Source organism: Oncorhynchus keta, chromosome 26 (assembly GCF_023373465.1).
Source record: "Oncorhynchus keta strain PuntledgeMale-10-30-2019 chromosome 26, Oket_V2, whole genome shotgun sequence".
Lineage (NCBI taxonomy): Eukaryota > Metazoa > Chordata > Actinopteri > Salmoniformes > Salmonidae > Oncorhynchus > Oncorhynchus keta.
This window is the reverse complement of record NC_068446.1, coordinates 7,521,633-7,539,572: the sequence shown is the minus strand read 5'-3', so window position 1 is coordinate 7,539,572 and position 17,940 is coordinate 7,521,633. Positions and strand designations below refer to the sequence as shown.

The window sequence follows — 17,940 nt, the reverse complement described above, 5'->3', positions numbered from 1 at the left end:
AACTGACCCTCCGTTACATCGTGACGTGTCATGTCGTAACGTACAGCATAAAGCAACTATTTCTGTCTTACAATCTCTCTCCACCAGGTGTAGCACTTCTCTCATCCTTTAAAAACAAGAAATGGACAGTGACGGGGGTAAGGGGGGATACCTAGTAATTGTTTTGCGTCATCATTGCATGCGATCATCATTCTCAAAGCCGCTGTTTACTTCTAAGATCACTTTAGCACCGCCCTAAAAACCCGATTCAAATTCGACACAAACCTTCAAATAGATATGTAATGACACATTATATAAACTCTTTATAGTGTTTTATTTATATTTTAGAGGCGATAAGATGATAAGTTGGACAGATTGAGTGAAAAAATGCCATTTTCCCACACAACATCTCTCCTTCTCACTATCACGCATTAGTTTCGCTTCCCCACCCGCCATTTTTAATAAGACCCGACGGGGCTCATTGCCTTCTTGAATTATGCAGAAACGGGCAGCGTTTAGGTCATGTAATTGATTCTGTTGGAAAGGTGAGAAATGGTGCTTTACAATGATATTGACATTACAGTTGATCTGGAAGTATTACGGGGTGCTAAAATATGGGCAATTGTACGGACCAAGGCGATGTACAAAAGTGAGTGAGTTTACGTTAGGGTACACTGGCAAGTCTCAACATGGGCTTAGAATCCTAGGAAAATACTAACAAGATTACTTGTCTAGATGCGATACCATGGAAATTTAACTATGTTGTATGATTTATGAATACCAAAGGGATATACAGTATATTGAACTTTATTAATTCAGGTCGACATCTTTTATAAACTAAGCTGTTCGGTCGTCAATCAAAAAAACAGTAAATAGCCAATGCGCCCTGTCTCCGTGGCTGGCTATAGGCCTATGAAACATGCAAAAGAAAACAAATGAATGTGCCACAAAACAATAATTAAGTGGCTTTCAACTCATCGTTACCACTTACATTACATGGGACGTGTCAATTCACTCACAGGAGACAATGAAGAAGCATCATGGTCTTCCCTCCTCCGTGAAAATAAATTTGACTGCAGCCAACCAAAGCACACAAAATAACACAGGTACCGAGAGGCGGGACAGACAGCAGTGTTTCGCTGTCATTGCTTGCTTTGTGACTGACAGGCGCCTGTCTTATCAATGGATCACTAGAAGATGCATATTGTTCGTTCTAGTGGGAGAAAGGCTATACAGACTTTTCTGACTAGCAAATTGAAACGTTTAAATGAAAAGAAGCCTAGTTAATTCTTGAAGTGGAAAAAGTAGCCGGCTGACATTGAGTAGGGTGTCCAATCAAAAATGCATACTTTGATCATATGTTAATTGTGTAGATAATCCTCTGAGAAAACCAATGGTTCAAACCTTATATGTCTCAATCATTATCCGTTCAAACGTTAATGGAGTTTTCACCTTTGTAGGATTAAGAATTAAGGTGACTAAGTTAAATCAATAAAATGACATTGCGTCAACTAGGCTGGATTCTGTACTAGCTACCTGACAGGCTCACTTTCCCGTTGAACTCGTCATCTTTCTTCTCGAATACACAGGACATCAAATAATATAGAGAGAGGTAAGATGGACATCGATTTAGAGACATACGGTAGTATACACTTGTCATATTCATTTGAAATTCCTCTTCTTTTTCAAAAATGTCTCACAAAAACAAGCGTATCTCTGTGAAATGTCAATGGCGCACTGATGCCATGCTTTTTTTATTTTCAAAGCCTTTAACATTTAATTCAGCTCGTGTCATGCTAATTTAGCTTTTTGCCACTCGCGGAAACAACTTTGAAGACGACGGCCACAAAATGTCAAATGTAAAATGTAAAATTGAAAATGTAAAATTGAAAATTGAAAATTGAAGACGATGACGACAAAATGTAAAAAAGTTACGAGAAACCTGCACCGCTATGTCAACAGAGCTCAGTTCTTATTATCGGATGTTGCGAAATCCGACTTTAAAAAAAATATATATTGCTATTAATATGTTAGGGAATGACCTCGTTGAATGATTCAGAACAATTATAATCATATTTGTCTTGGTAAAATGTATTTTATTAACATAAGGAAGTGAAATTTAATCAGCAAAGCGTGTTTCCACGCACTCTGGGTAGAGTGGATGGACACCTTTCAATGAGTCTGTTACCGGCTGTTTAGCCTACAAAACACTGTACATACAATGATTTATCTGGGGTGGCAGGGTAGCCTACTGGTTAGAGCGTTGGACTAGTAACCGGAAGGTTGCAAGTTCAAACCCCTGAGCTGACAAGTTACAAATCTGTCGTTCTGCCCCTGAACAGGCAGTTAACCCACTGTTCCTAGGCTGTCATTGAAAATAAGAATTTGTTCTTAACTAGTTAAATAAAGGTACAAATTATTATTTTTTTGCATACGACCCAATTAGGAGCTGAGAATACACACTGAGCTCTGCACAGTCAGGGCCTAGTGGCTCTGCTGTTCCTGTGACATTAGAGTGTGTGTCTGTGTGGATAGAACCGGAACCACTGCATGTGGAGACAACCGTTCCATGACATGGAAAAGTGCCAACACAGCATGGATCCACCCAGCAGGTCACACATACAGAGAACACTCATACACATTCAGTAAATAGTGTTCACTGGTTGTTTAGTCAGAGTCAACGCGTTACATACTGTAGCTCCTTGTCGCTGGGGATTGTGTACATGTGTGTGCGCGTGCGCTAGGGTTGTGAACGTTTTAACGTTAAAACATTGAAACGAAATCGGGATCCTTTAATGCTAAGAAAAATCCCTAATGGATAAACAATGTTCTTTTTTCTTTTTTTTTTTACACTGAATTAAAATCAAAGTGCAGCTGGCTGGCCTGCTAATAATGTGAGTGTGTTCAGTCTTCAATCTGGTGCATGTAGAATATCCTAGCCTATTCATTGATGATAGGCCCTGCTTTGCTGAAGTTGCGAAATACAACATTCCATTGCGAAATACAGTTTTTGATTGTGGATAGATAGACCTAGTGCAGGGTTCTGACTCCTTCTGCCTGGTGGCCGACCTGCCTATTCTATGTCCCTCCTCTCTCTCGCAGTCCCTCGTTAGCTCGCTATGAAAGATGTGAGCGTTTGTGTTCGTGGAAGTATGGCAACTAATCGGTCTCTGTTCCAAAAATATTGAATTTTAGGAGTCGATTCCTAGCAGAAGTTTTCTTTCTACTGAATGTCATGGTAAATCACGACAAACAAACTTTAACGTTTTTTTTTTTTTAGGAGAGAGTGGTCTCCGCGCAAGCAGCATACAGGCAGGCTGCGTGCAGGCAGCTCAAGATTATTTGATTGACAGTTCTGCCCACCTACTGATGGACGTTAATCCCGGCTCAGATGGGGCATTCCTATACAGAAGTAAAGTAAAATGCCCATTCAGTGGCGCTTCGAAACTATCTCCAGAGAAGGTTTCATGTCGGCGTTTGAAAAGCTGTAGTGTACCGTTACAGACAAACAAAAATGCCGTTGCCGAGGCGCTTTCAAGGGTACATGACTGCGGTAGATGTCACTTCACTGCCCGGCCCTAGCGGTCATGTGTAAAAAGACCATTATTCTGCATTGTGAATTGATGTGGAGTTGTATTGTGACTGGGCAGGGCTTGCAAACTATTATGGACTACAAAGGGAAACCCAGCTGCGAGCTGCCCAGTCACGCGAGCCTACCAGATGAGCTAAATGCCTTTTATGCTTGCTTCGAGGCAAGCAACACTGCAGCATGCATGAGAGCACCAGCTGTTCTGGACTACTGTTTGATCATGCTTTCCATAGCCAATGTGAATGTTGACCTGTTTAATGGTCTTGATCACAAGGCCGCGGGGCCAGACGGATTACTAAGACATGTACCCAGAGCATGTGCGGACCAACTGGCAACCTCTCCCTGACCAAGTCTGTAATACCTACATGTTTCAAGCAGATCACCATAGTCCCTGTGCCCAAGAAAGTGAATGTAACCTGCCTAAATGACTACTGGCCCGTAGCACTCGTGTCAGTAGCCAATAAGTGCTCTGGAAGGTTGGTCATGGCTCATATCAACACCAGTATACCGCCCAAACAGACCCACAGATGATGCAACCTCAATCGCTCTCCACACTGCCCTTTCCCACCTGGACAAAAGGAACACCTATGTGAGTATGCTGTTCATTCACTACAGCTCAGCATTCAATACCATAGTGCCCACAAAGCTCATCCCTAAACTAAGGACCCTGGGACTAAACACCTCCCTCTGCAACTGGATCCTGGACTTCCTGACAACACCCTCAGGTGGTGAGGGTAGGCAACAACATCTGCCACGCTGATCCTCAACACGGGGGCCCCTCTATGGTGCATGCTTTGTCCCCTCCTGTACTCCCTGTTCACCCACGACTGCGTGGCCAAGCACGAATCCAACACCATCGTTAAGTTTGCTGACGACACAACAGTGGTAGGCCTGATCACCGACAACGATGAGACAGCCTATAGGGAGGAGGTCAGAGACCTGACAGTGTGGTGCCAGGACAACATCCTCTCCCTCTACGTGAGCAAGACAAAGAAAACGATTGTGGACTACAGGAAAATGAGGGCCGAAAACACCCCCATTCACATCAACGGGGCTGTAGTGGAGCAGGTTGAGAGTTTCAAGTTCCTTGGTGTCCACATCATCAGGAAACTATAATGGTACACACACACCAAGACAGTTGTGAAGATGGCACGACAAAGCTTTTTCCCCTCAGGAGACTGAAAAGATTTGGCACGGGTCCTCAGATCCTCAAAAAGTTATACAGCTGCACCATCGAGAGCATCCTGACAGGTTGCATCACCGACTGTTATGTTAACTGCTCGGCATCCGACCGTAAGGTGCTACAGAGGGTAGTGTGTATAGTCTGGTACATCACTTGGGCCAAGCTTCCTGCCATCCAGGACCTATATACTGGGCGGTGTCAGAGGAAGGCCCAAAAAATTGTCAAAGACTCCACTCACCCAAGTCATAGATTGTTCTCTCTGCTACCGCACAGCAAATGGTACCGGAGTGCCAAGTCTATGATCAAAAAGCTCCTTCACAGCTTCTACCTCCAAGCCATAAGACTACTGAACAATTAATCAAATAGCCACCTGGACTATTTGCATGGACTCTTATTTGTTTATTTAATATAACTTTTAACTTCATAGGAACTTGACTCTGTACCGGGACCGGCTGTATATAGCCTCTCTACTGTTATTTTATTGTTGCTCTTAAAATATTTTTTCATATATATATATATATATATATATATATATATATATATATATATATATATATATATATATATTTTACTACAGTTTATTTTAGTAAATACTTTCTTAACACTTATTTTTCTTAACTGCATTGTTGGTTAAGGGCTTATAAGTAAGCATTTTGCGCTAAAGTCTACAGTTGTAATCGGCGCATGTGACAAATAATAGAGCACATTTTTACTCCTGAACTTATTTAGGCTTGCCATAACAAAGGGTTTGAATACTTATTGACTCAAGACATTTCAGCTTTTCCTTTTGTATTCCTTTGGGCGAGAGAGCTCCTCTTCCTACTGCTGGATTTGTGGCTTCTGGGCACTGGCATGTCATGGGCAGCATTCATAAACAACACCGTTATCTCTGTCTCTCTCTCTTTTATCTCTGCCCTTCAGCCGACTGACTGTCTCTGCCCAGAAAGATGCTGTTGTGTTACTGTGGCAACAGACCTAGTACCACCCTGTCTGTGCCCCATCTGGCGTCCTCTCTGCCAACCCAGCCGTGTGCCACTGCAATCTGGGAAAACATGAACCGCTAACTAACTACAACACCATTAAGATAATGATCAACAAGTTTGCATCTGCTCCCCAAGTTCAGTTATACCTCACTTATACAAGTAACTTCGCATTTGAGAGATATTAGTAAGATACTGCAATTAGCCAAATGCGGCCAGAGACCATTTTTTAATAGCTTAAGGCTTCAAAGGTGGCTTTATGGTGTTACATTGTGCTGCTGCTGTGAAATCATTTGTCTCCTGACGGCTATAAAGACATAGTTGTGCTCCTGCTGTTGGTGAGACCAGCAGAGTTTTAAAGCAACTGAGCGTTCTGATACCTTACAACTCTGTGTGGGGGAGAGGGCTTCTGACTCATAGAGATGAATTAGCACACTCCTCTACTGCAGAGTGGGATTTTCAACTGCTCGCTGTCTGATTTCCCCATGGTAACCCATATCTAAGAGAGCCACTCACTTCCAATGAGAGTTGCAGCCCTGTCAATCACCCCCCCCCCCCAAAAAAAAACTGTTTATGTTCACTTCTGTCTGTCTACACACCGACCTACTGGATTGTGCTTCTCTTCTGCACTCCCTCGGTTAGTTCCTATTGCTGATAGTCAGTCAGTCATGTAGTCAATCATTTAGTCAGTCAGTCATTTAGTCAGTCAGTCAGTGTTAACTCCATCTGATTCTCCCTCAGCTCTAGCAGCATATAGAGTTAAGAGTTGAATCATCTCTCTGCTTTAGACGTTTCTTACCTAATTACTTAATACTAATGAAATGGAGGACTTTTTTAATATATAAATGACTTGGATTAAATAGACTCTCTCTCTCTCTCTCTCTCTCTCTCTCTCTCTCTCTCTCCCTCGCTCTCTCTCATAACCACATTATTTATCTCCTCCCTCTCCTTGACATCTCCTTTCCCTCTTGCTGTATCTCTCCTCTCTCTCTCTCAACTCAATTTATTTCTCTCTCTCTCTCTCTCTCTCTCTCTCTCTCTCTCTCTCTCTCTCTCTCTCTCTCTCTCTGCTGGGATAAAATCTCTCTCTCTCTCTCTCTCTCTCTCTCTCTCTCTCTCTCTCTCTCTCTCTCTCTCTCTCTCTCTCTCTCTCTCTGCTGGGATAAAATGGGGTCCACGCTGAAAAAGTTTGAATGCCACTGAGATGGAGGGATGTGTGTTAGTGATGCTCCGGTTGACTCATAACCCGCAGCCCCTGTGGTTGTATCAGCGGAGCGGATAGGTTGAGATTAATTCAATATTGTGTGGCTGAAGGGCGGATGGGTTGAATAAAGAGAAACAATACTTTAAAAAATCTACGAATGTATAATCGTTGTGCAATTTATATAGGCTACGTTGAGGTTTTTCATTCCTTATTTTAGGCTATCTGGTATAAGTGCATAAGCCTAAACTTCAGGGCATAACTGTATGCACCAAATATTGCTTTTGGGAACTGGCAGAAAAAGTTCACGTCAATCCGCGGAGGTAAAAAGGACATTGTCTAAGTTGAACTCAATAAGAGAAACGCTGCGAAAGAAGAGTTGAAAAATAAAGAGACGGGAGGGCCAGAAAAGTCATGTTTGGAAAAGATTTGGTCAAGTAGTAAAAGAGGATGATAGCAGTGCCGGCCTTGTTATGTGTGATGATTGTGAGGCGCTATCCAAATTTGACAGACACCATAGGCCTTTGACATGTCAAGGGAACTGTAGCCTACTGTTTAGATGGGTTAAATCAAACCTGAAATCTGGACACTGACTGTAGGTCTATAACCTCTCACATATAGCCTTAATAATAACTCCTGTAGAATGAAACATTTGTTGCAGTAAAATTATATACCAAAAGTATGCAAAATTTGGACTTGGGAACAGGAGTGGAGAAATAGGATTGAATTCTTTCTGCATCTTGAGAGAATGCAATGTTCAGGTCTGCAGAGGTGCTGTCTTCATCATTAAAGTGTGACAACGTGACTATCATTATTTATTTATCGAATAATTACCTACTACGTTTAATTATTACTTGATTAAATGAATCATGTAAATATTATTTAACTATTATTTAAGTTTATTTAATGAGTTGCCGTTTCCCGAATGAACTCAAGAATATAGCATCATACCAGTCATCAATCAATAATTTCTTCATATCAGTCTCATTCTGAATGTCGTTGACCTTGTACATCTGCACGAACCCTAACACAAGTGATGAATCAGCAATACACAAATTGTCTTAATTAATTATTTACTAACTAACTAAATAATCACATAGAAATACATAAACACACACGCTATAAGTTATTGATTACTAAAATAATGCATATGACAGGTCCCTAGCCCGACTAGCATCACCACCCTGGATGGTTCCGACCTTGAATATGTGGACATCTATAAGTACCTAGGTGTCTGGCTAGACTGCAAACTCTCCTTCCAGACTCATATCAAACATCTCCAATCGAAAATCAAATCAAGAGTCGGCTTTCTATTCCGCAACAAAGCCTCCTTCACTCACGCCGCCAAGCTTACCCTAGTAAAACTGACTATCCTACCGATCCTCGACTTCGGCGATGTCATCTACAAAATGGCTTCCAACACTCTACTCAGCAAACTGGATGCAGTCTATCACAGTGCCATCCGTTTTGTCACTAAAGCACCTTATACCACCCACCACTGCGACTTGTATGCTCTAGTTGGCTGGCCCTCGCTACATATTCGTCGCCAGACCCACTGGCTCCAGGTCATCTACAAGTCCATGCTAGGTAAAGCTCCGCCTTATCTCAGTTCACTGGTCACGATGGCTACACCCATCCGTAGCACGCGCTCCAGCAGGTGTATCTCACTGATCATCCCTAAAGCCAACACCTCATTTGGCCACCTTTCGTTCCAGTACTCTGCTGCCTGTGACTGGAACGAACTGCAAAAATCGCTGAAGTTGGAGAATTTTATCTCACTCACCAACTTCAAACATCAGCTGAGCAGCTAACCGATCACTGCAGCTGTACATAGTCTATTGGTAAATAGCCCACCCATTTTCACCTACCTCATTCCCATACTGTTTTTATACTGTTTTTATTTATTTTTATGCTCTTTTGCACACCAATATCTCTACCTGTACATGACCATCTGATCATTTATCACTCCAGTGTTAATCTGCAATATTGTAATTATTCGCCTACCTCCTCATGCCTTTTGCACACATTGTATATAGACTGCCCCTTTTTTTCTACTGTGTTATTGACTTGTTAATTGTTTACTCCATGTGTAACTCTGTGTTGTCTGTTCACACTGCTATGCTTTATCTTGGCCAGGTCGCAGTTGCAAATGAGAACTTGTTTTGTAAGTCGCTCAATTTGTAAGTCGCTCTGGATAAGAGCGTCTGCTAAATGACTTAAATGTAAAATGTAAATGTTGTTCTCAACTAGCCTACCTGGTTAAATAAAGGTGAAATAAAAAAATTAAATAAAAAAACCTGATATGACAGCTTGTTACACAATGGAAAGGGGTAGGGAAAGATCAAGAGCGGGAGAGACAAAACGAGTGGACTTATCATACATTCATTTGGAAACTACGCTCACCGTAAATATGAATATTTAGCACCCTAGTTCCCATCTACAGGAAGTAGTTCCCATCTACGGGGAGTAGTTCCCATCTACGGGTAGTAGTTCCCATCTATGGGGAGTAGTTCCCATCTATGGGGAGTAGTTCCCATCTACGGGGAGTAGTTCCCATCTACGGGGAGTAGTTCCCACCACGGGAGTAGTTCCCACCACGGGGAGTAGTTCCCACCACGGGGAGTAGTTCCCATCTATGGGGAGTAGTTCCCATCTACGGGGAGTAGTTCCCATCTACGGGAGTAGTTCCCATCTACGGGGAGTAGTTCCCATCTACGGGGAGGGAGTAGTTCCCATCTACGGGAGTAGTTCCCATCTACGGGGAGTAGTTCCCATCTACGGGGAGTAGTTCCCATCTACGGGGAGTAGTTCCCATCTACTATGGGGGAGTAGTTCCCATCTATGGGGAGTAGTTCACATCTACGGGGAGTAGTTCCCATCTACGGGGAGTAGTTCCCATCTACGGGGAGTAGTTCCCATCTATGGGGAGTAGTTCCCATCTATGGGGAGTAGTTCCCATCTACGGGGAGTAGTTCCCATCTACAGGGAGTAGTTCCCATCTACGGGGAGTAGTTCCCATCTATGGGGAGTAGTTCCCATCTATGGGGAGTAGTTCCCATCTACGGGGAGTAGTTCCCATCTACGGGGAGTAGTTCCCATCTACGGGGAGTAGTTCCCATCTACGGGGAGTAGTTCCCACCACGGGGAGTAGTTCCCATCTACGGGGAGTAGTTCCCATCTATGGGGAGTAGTTCCCATCTACGGGGAGTAGTTCCCACCACGGGGAGTAGTTCCCATCTACGGGGAGTAGTTCCCACCACGGGGAGTAGTTCCCATCTACGGGGAGTAGTTCCCATCTATGGGGAGTAGTTCCCATCTACGGGGAGTAGTTCCCACCACGGGGAGTAGTTCCCATCTACGGGGAGTAGTTCCCATCTATGGGGAGTAGTTCCCATCTATGGGGAGTAGTTCCCATCTACGGGGAGTAGTTCCCATCTATGGGGAGTAGTTCCCATCTACGGGGAGTAGTTCCCATCTACGGGGAGTAGTTCCCATCTACGGGGAGTAGTTCCCATCTACGGGGAGTAGTTCCCATCTATGGGGAGTAGTTCCCATCTACGGGGAGTAGTTCCCATCTACGGGGAGTAGTTCCCATCTACGGGGAGTAGTTCCCACCACGGGGAGTAGTTCCCACCACGGGGAGTAGTTCCCATCTACGGGGAGTAGTTCCCATCTACGGGGAGTAGTTCCCATCTATGGGGAGTAGTTCCCATCTATGGGGAGTAGTTACCATCTACGGGGAGTAGTTCCCATCTATGGGGAGTAGTTTCCCATCTACGGGGAGTAGTTCCCATCTATGGGGAGTAGTTCCCATCTATGGGGAGTAGTTCCCATCTACGGGGAGTAGTTCCCATCTATGGGGAGTAGTTCCCATCTATGGGGAGTAGTTACCATCTACGGGGAGTAGTTCCCATCTATGGGGAGTAGTTCCCATCTATGGGGAGTAGTTCCCATCTACGGGGAGTAGTTCCCATCTACGGGTAGTAGTTCCCATCTACGGGGAGTAGTTCCCACCACGGGGTGTAGTTCCCATCTATGGGGAGTAGTTCCCATCTATGGGGGAGTAGTTCCCATCTATGGGGAGTAGTTCCCATCTACGGGGAGTAGTTACCATCTACGGGGAGTAATTCCCATCTACGGAGAGTAGTTCCCATCTACGGGAGTAGTTCCCATCTACGGGGAGTAGTTCCCATCTATGGGGAGTAGTTCCCATCTACGGGGAGTAGTTACCATCTATGGGGAGTAGTTCCCATCTATGGGGAGTAGTTCCCATCTATAGGGGAGTAGTTCCCATCTATGGGGAGTAGTTCCCATCTATGGGGAGTAGTTCCCATCTATGGGGAGTAGTTATCCATCTACGGGAGTAGTTCCCATCTACGGGGAGTAATTCCCATCTACGGAGAGTAGTTCCCATCTACAGGGAGTAGTTACCATCTACGGGGAGTAGTTCCCATCTACAGGGAGTAGTTCCCATCTACAGGGAGTAGTTACCATCTACGGAGAGTAGTTCCCATCTACGGGGAGTAGTTCCCATCTACAGGGAGTAGTTACCATCTACGGGGAGTAGTTCCCATCTACAGGAGTAGTTACCATCTACGGGGAGTAATTCCCATCTACGGAGAGTAGTTCCCATCTACAGGAGTAGTTCCCATCTACGGGGAGTAGTTCCCATCTATGGGGAGTAGTTCCCATCTACGGAGAGTAGTTCCCATCTACGGGAGTAGTTCCCATCTATGGGGAGTAGTTCCCACCACGGGGAGTAGTTCCCATCTATGGGGAGTAGTTCCCACCACGGGGAGTAGTTCCCACCTACGGGAGTAGTTCCCATCTATGGGGAGTAGTTCCCATCTACGGGGAGTAGTTCCCATCTATGGGGAGTAGTTCCCATCTACGGGGAGTAGTTCCCATCTACGGGAGTAGTTCCCATCTATGGGGAGTAGTTCCCATCTACGGGGAGTAGTTCCCATCTACGGGGAGTAGTTCCCATCTATGGGGAGTAGTTCCCATCTATGGGGAGTAGTTCCCATCTATGGGGAGTAGTTCCCATCTACGGGGAGTAGTTCCCATCTACGGGGAGTAGTTCCCATCTATGGGGAGTAGTTCCCATCTATGGGGAGTAGTTCCCATCTACGGGGAGTAGTTCCCATCTATGGGGAGTAGTTCCCATCTACGGGGAGTAGTTCCCATCTACGGGGAGTAGTTCCCATCTATGGGGAGTAGTTCCCATCTATGGGGAGTAGTTCCCATCTACGGGGAGTAGTTCCCATCTATGGGGAGTAGTTCCCATCTATGGGGAGTAGTTCCCATCTACGGGGAGTAGTTCCCATCTACGGGGAGTAGTTCCCATCTACGGGGAGTAGTTCCCATCTACGGGGAGTAGTTCCCATCTACGGGGAGTAGTTCCCATCTATGGGGAGTAGTTCCCATCTACGGGGAGTAGTTCCCATCTATGGGGAGTAGTTCCCATCTATGGGGAGTAGTTCCCATCTACAGGGAGTAGTTCCCATCTACGGGGAGTAGTTCCCATCTACGGGGAGTAGTTCCCATCTATGGGGAGTAGTTCCCATCTATGGGGAGTAGTTCCCATCTACAGGGAGTAGTTCCCATCTATGGGGAGTAGTTCCCATCTACAGGGAGTAGTTCCCATCTACGGGGAGTAGTTCCCATCTACAGGGAGTAGTTCCCATCTACGGGGAGTAGTTCGATATAAGTCTCTGGATGTCCAGCAGAAGTCACAATGTCCTTCTTAGTTGTAGGCTTCTTTTGTTCTGGAGTGTTCTTAGAATGGATACATCAGGGGTGTATCACACGTGGTGAGAGGGAACTGTTCTTCCCTCCCGTCTTGGTCAATTGTCCTAGACTACTTCACAATACCCAGTTGCAGACTGGGAATGTTTGGCCTATTCCTTTTAGTCCTTTTAAGCACTCTGGCCTGAGTAGCGTAGCTACTGTCACCGATTCCCCCGGTACTGCTGCTCATTCCGTGCACCAGTTCCGGAGGTCTATGTCACCGGCCTCTAGGCGTTCATGAACTGTCTCATTACGCACACCTGATTCCAATTCCCCTGATTAGTAATTGTATATATGTGTCCTCTGTTCACCATTGTCTTGTCGGTTATTGTTCCCATGTCCATTGATCTTGTGAGTAGATGTGCTTTTTGTTTCGGCTTTCGTGCTGCGTGTGTTGTGTACTCGTTATTACGGGTCTCGTCCCGTGTATTGTTGAGCATTTGTTATTATGGGTCTCGCCCCATGTAGTGTATTGTGAATCCTGTGTATTTTACCTCGCTCTTTTGTTTGGGTTACATCCCTGTGTTTTTGTATACGTGTTTGTTTTGGGCTTCGTCCCCATGCCTTTTCATGGCATATTGTATATTTTTGGCGGAGGATTAAACCCCCCCTTTTACAAATTCCTGCACCTGTCTCCAATAATTTAAACAACGTGACAGCTACTGACTGGCACAAGTTTTGCAAGAACTAATTTAGAAGTCAAAAATCACATTGATATCTTTTCACAAGTAATTTCATATTTAATCATATGTTTTACAACATTTAGATGTAAATCTGATATATACGTTGTGAAATCTCTTAAAGTTACAATGTTTCCGTTATAACGTCTTTCGGATCATTTTAATGACATCACAAAATAGACAATCATTTCCCATATTTCATCTGTCATCATTCCCAACATTATTTATGTTAGAAATATTGTTTCAGTGTCCATTGTTTGATGTTGAAGTTCTGGCGGCACCGTCTCTCTGTGTAACAGAGCAGACATTCCATTCTCCCAAACTGATGAGCCAAAGGGAGAGTTTCTGCAAGGTATTTAAGACCGGTCATTAAGTCATAAAACCGGCCCAACTCCATCCCTCTCATGACAGAAGCGTCATAAAAGCTGATCGTATTTTTATTTCTACCACATAAAATATGCATCGAAGCCGAACTGAAACACGTTGGGTCATTTTTACAGCTTTCTTTTTCTTTACCACCAGTCAAACTGATGTCATTTGGACATTTTGCATAGATAATCTTTCCCTTTTTTTGTTGAGTTACTGTATTTTCTCTCCAGTCTCCGCGAAGACGTCTGTATGAGTGTGTTTGTTTATGTGGGAGGTAAAATGGGTCACTCTCACTGCGATAGCTAACTGTCTGTCTGCATACATCTCTTCTTTCATGAGTGGCAACCCAATTAACATGACTGCAGGGGTGTAGAACGAGGATAGGGTTTCTCCCATCAGGGAAACACATAGAGTCGAGGAGGTTTTTAGTGCTGAAATTCCCATAGGGCTCTCTAACAACTCTCATATCTCACACCATGGGCTCTCAAGTGCAAATGGAATAATACACCTCTGAATCGCTTTTAACCTTGACACACACACACACACACACACACACACACACACACACACACACACACACTGTGTCTTTGTTTCCCTGAAGTAAACTACAGTATCTCTCCTCACCATAATGTAATGTCATTCTCTGCCTGTGTGTATCACCCTGTGTGTCTGTGAATGCGACTTCATTTGAATAATGGTTCCCGCTCTCAGTGAGGTGTGTATCTATTCACCTAGCCCCCTGCCTGCTTGTATGCACTGTATCTATGCGGCGAAACACAGTGCAGAGTGATTGAGCTCATGCCTCTAAGCCTCCTAATAGCCCCTCTGAGGCCCCAAGCCCATTTAAAAACAGCTTTCACTGACAGGCCCCAGCCTTAACACACTGCTCAGTGTTACGCACTCCAAGTTCCAGGACACACATACACACCACATACTATATACACACACAAAGACACACTCACTCATACACACACACACACGCAAGAGGAGCCAAGTGTTTCCTACTCCGGCAGATAGACAGGCAATTAATTAATAATTAATTCATATTTAAAGGCCCAGAGCAGTCAAAATTTCCTGTGTTTTGTATGATATTGTACATCCACTAATGAAATTAACACTGTTAAAGTGTGCAAAAAAAATGTGATCAGTGTTATTTCCTGATAGTTGCTTGTTGAAAGTGCAATCTACACAGGACCTTCTAAGGGAGTTCAGGCTTGCCTGATGACATCACCAGGTGGTGAATTGGTCAATAAACCAATAACAAAGAGAGCTCCAAATCTCTGCCAATAACAGAGATTTTTAAGTTGTCCTCTCTCCACTCAGACCACTCCCAGACAGTCCTAGCAAAATTCTTGCTTGAGAAAGCTTTTTAGCTACAAAAAACTATTTTGGCCAAATTTTATGGAAAACTGTTACAGTAAGGTTTTTATTTTTTATTTAACTAGGCAAGTCAGTTAAGAACACATTCTTATTTACAATACCGACCTACAACGGCCAATCCCGGACGATGCTGGGTCAATTGTGCGCTGCCCTATGGGACTCCCAATCACGGCCGGATGTGATGCAGCCTGGATTCGAACCAGGTACTGCAGTGACGCCTCTTGCACTGAGATGCAGTGCCTTAGACCAAGGTACTTAATTGTAACCCAGAATGATTTGATATGGATATAAAAACAGCAGTATTGGGCCTTTAAAGGATCTGTTCTGGCAAAAATACATAATTGATGCAGGAGGGAGGGAGGGAGGTGGGGACCAACCCCCAGCACCCCATCTGCTATGCTTCACCACCCAGTGAGGGGTGAGAGCAGCGCCCCACATGTTTCACCCCCTCCCCATCTCCCCTGTCCCACTCCTCAGATTGATTGGCATGATCTATGTGAAGCGGATTTGGCTTTTCCATGTTGAGCAATTTGTTATGTCACACCCCGGATTTTCTCTATGTTGAGCTGTTGGGTACCCACAATGTAGGCTAATTAGCTGACAGACATTGAGGGTTCTATATATATATATACCCGAACTCCAGATCGTTTAATCAACCCTGCTCTCTTTTACGCTTTCTTTCTTACCCCCCTCTCTCTCCATCCCCACTCTCCACTGTCTGTACTGCTGTATGATTTAGTCTATATTGAGACAGTAGTAAGATGTTAAGTTCTGTCTGTAGAGTAGCTTGTTGGTGTCCATCTTCTTTCTCTAATGGTCTGTAAATGCTTTATTCCTCTCATTCATCTCATTGCGCTCTGATTGTGCTGCTTGTTGCCGAGAAGAACCAGACGATTAGCAGCCCATTGATCAAACACCCCTTTCATCCGGATCCTCCCCGCCTCTCCTCGTGTCCTCTCCTTACGGCGTCTGTCCCTGGCTAAATTAGAACACTCCATCAAGAGCTTTGTGATCTCTGAAATACCCTTTCCTGTCGGAAAGGAGGAAGATGAAGGGATGAGGAGGAGAGGAGGCGTGATGGGGGGACGTATTTGCTGTTTAGCGTATGCTGAAGGAGGAGTTGGAGGGTATACTGTATGTAGGCCCTATGCAGCACACACACACAGGGATGACAGAACAATAGCTTTCAGTAACCTTTCACATGCCAATAAAGGTTGAGGGTTTTCATCTAACCTGTGTGATTGTGGTGTTGGGTTATTTTTGCTGTCACCAATGTGGTTATTCGGAGAAAGGAATATTATCTAGGCTAACCTCAACCTGAGCCCCCCCCCCCCACGTTCTACCACCTCTTGGCCCTCACACCCCTACGGGAGGGCAGCTCCTGCTCAGCACAGTCCAAGCTCTTCTCAGTCCTTGCACCCCAATGGTGCAAGGTATTTGATACATCAGAAAGGCAGAACTTATACAGTGGGGAGAATAAGTATTTGATACACTGCCGATTTTGCAGGTTTTCCTACTTACAAAGCATGTAGAGGTCTGTAATTTTTATCATAGGTACACTTCAACTGTGAGAGACGGAATCTAAAACAAAAATCCAGAAAATCACATTGTATGATTTTTAAGTAATTTATTTGTGTTTTATTGCATGACATAATTATTTGATACATCAGAAAAGCAGAACTTAATATTTGGTACAGAAACCTTTGTTTGCAATTACAGAGGTCATACGTTTCCTGTAGTTCTTGCCCAGGTTTGCACACACTGCAGCAGGGATTTTAGCCCACTCCTCCATACAGACCTTCTCCAGATCCTTCAGGTTTCGGGGCTGTCACTGGGCAATACGGACTTTCAGCTCCCTCCAAAGATTTTCTATTGGGTTCAGGTCGGGAGACTGGCTAGGCCACTCCAGGACCTTGAGATGCTTCTTACGGAGCCACTCCTTAGTTGCTCTGGCTGTGTGTTTTGGGTCGTTGTCATGCTGGAAGACCCAGCCACGACCCATCTCCAATGCTCTTACTGACGGAAGGAGGTTGTTGGCCAAGATCTCACGATACATGGCCCCATCCATTATCCCCTCAATACGGTGCAGTCGTCCTGTCCCCTTTTCAAAAAAGCATCCCCAAAGAATGATGTGTCCACCTCCATGCTTCACGGTTGGGATGGTGTTTTTGGGGTTGTACTCACCCTTCTTTTTCCTCCAAACACGGCGAGTGGAGTTTAGACCAAAAAGTTATATTTTTGTTGCCCCACGAGGTGAGATCTTGTATGGAGCCCAGACCGAGGGTGATTGACCGTCATCTTGACCTTCTTCCATTTTCTAATAATTGCGCCAACCTTTGTTGCCTTCTCACCAAGCTGCTTGCCTATTGTCCTGTAGCCCATCCCAGCCTTGTGCAGGTCTACAATTTAACCCTGATGTCCTTACACAGCTCTCTGGTCTTGGCCATTGTGGAGAGGTTGGAGTCTGTTTGATTGAGTGTGTGGACAGGTGTCTTTTATACAGGTAACAAGTTCAAACAGGTGCAGTTAATACAGGTAATGAGTGGAGAACAGGAGGGATTCTTAAAGAAAAACTAACAGGTCTGTGAGAGCCGGAATTCTTACTGGTTGGTAGGTGATCAAATACTTATGTCATGCAATAAATTGCAAATTAATTACTTCAAAATCATACAATGTGATTTTCTCGATTTTTGTTTTAGTTTCCGTCTCTCACAGCTGACGTGTACCTATGGTAACAATTACGGACCTCTACATGCTTTGCAAGTAGGAAAACCTGCAAAATTGGCAGT

The 17,940-nt window shown here is 44.4% G+C and overlaps 1 protein-coding gene across 1 annotated transcript in view; it reads left to right on the top strand.

Moving 5' to 3' along the window:
• The window catches only part of LOC118358630 (microtubule-associated serine/threonine-protein kinase 2), a 168,284-nt gene that overhangs the window by 88,492 nt on the left and 61,852 nt on the right, over positions 1-17,940 (top strand).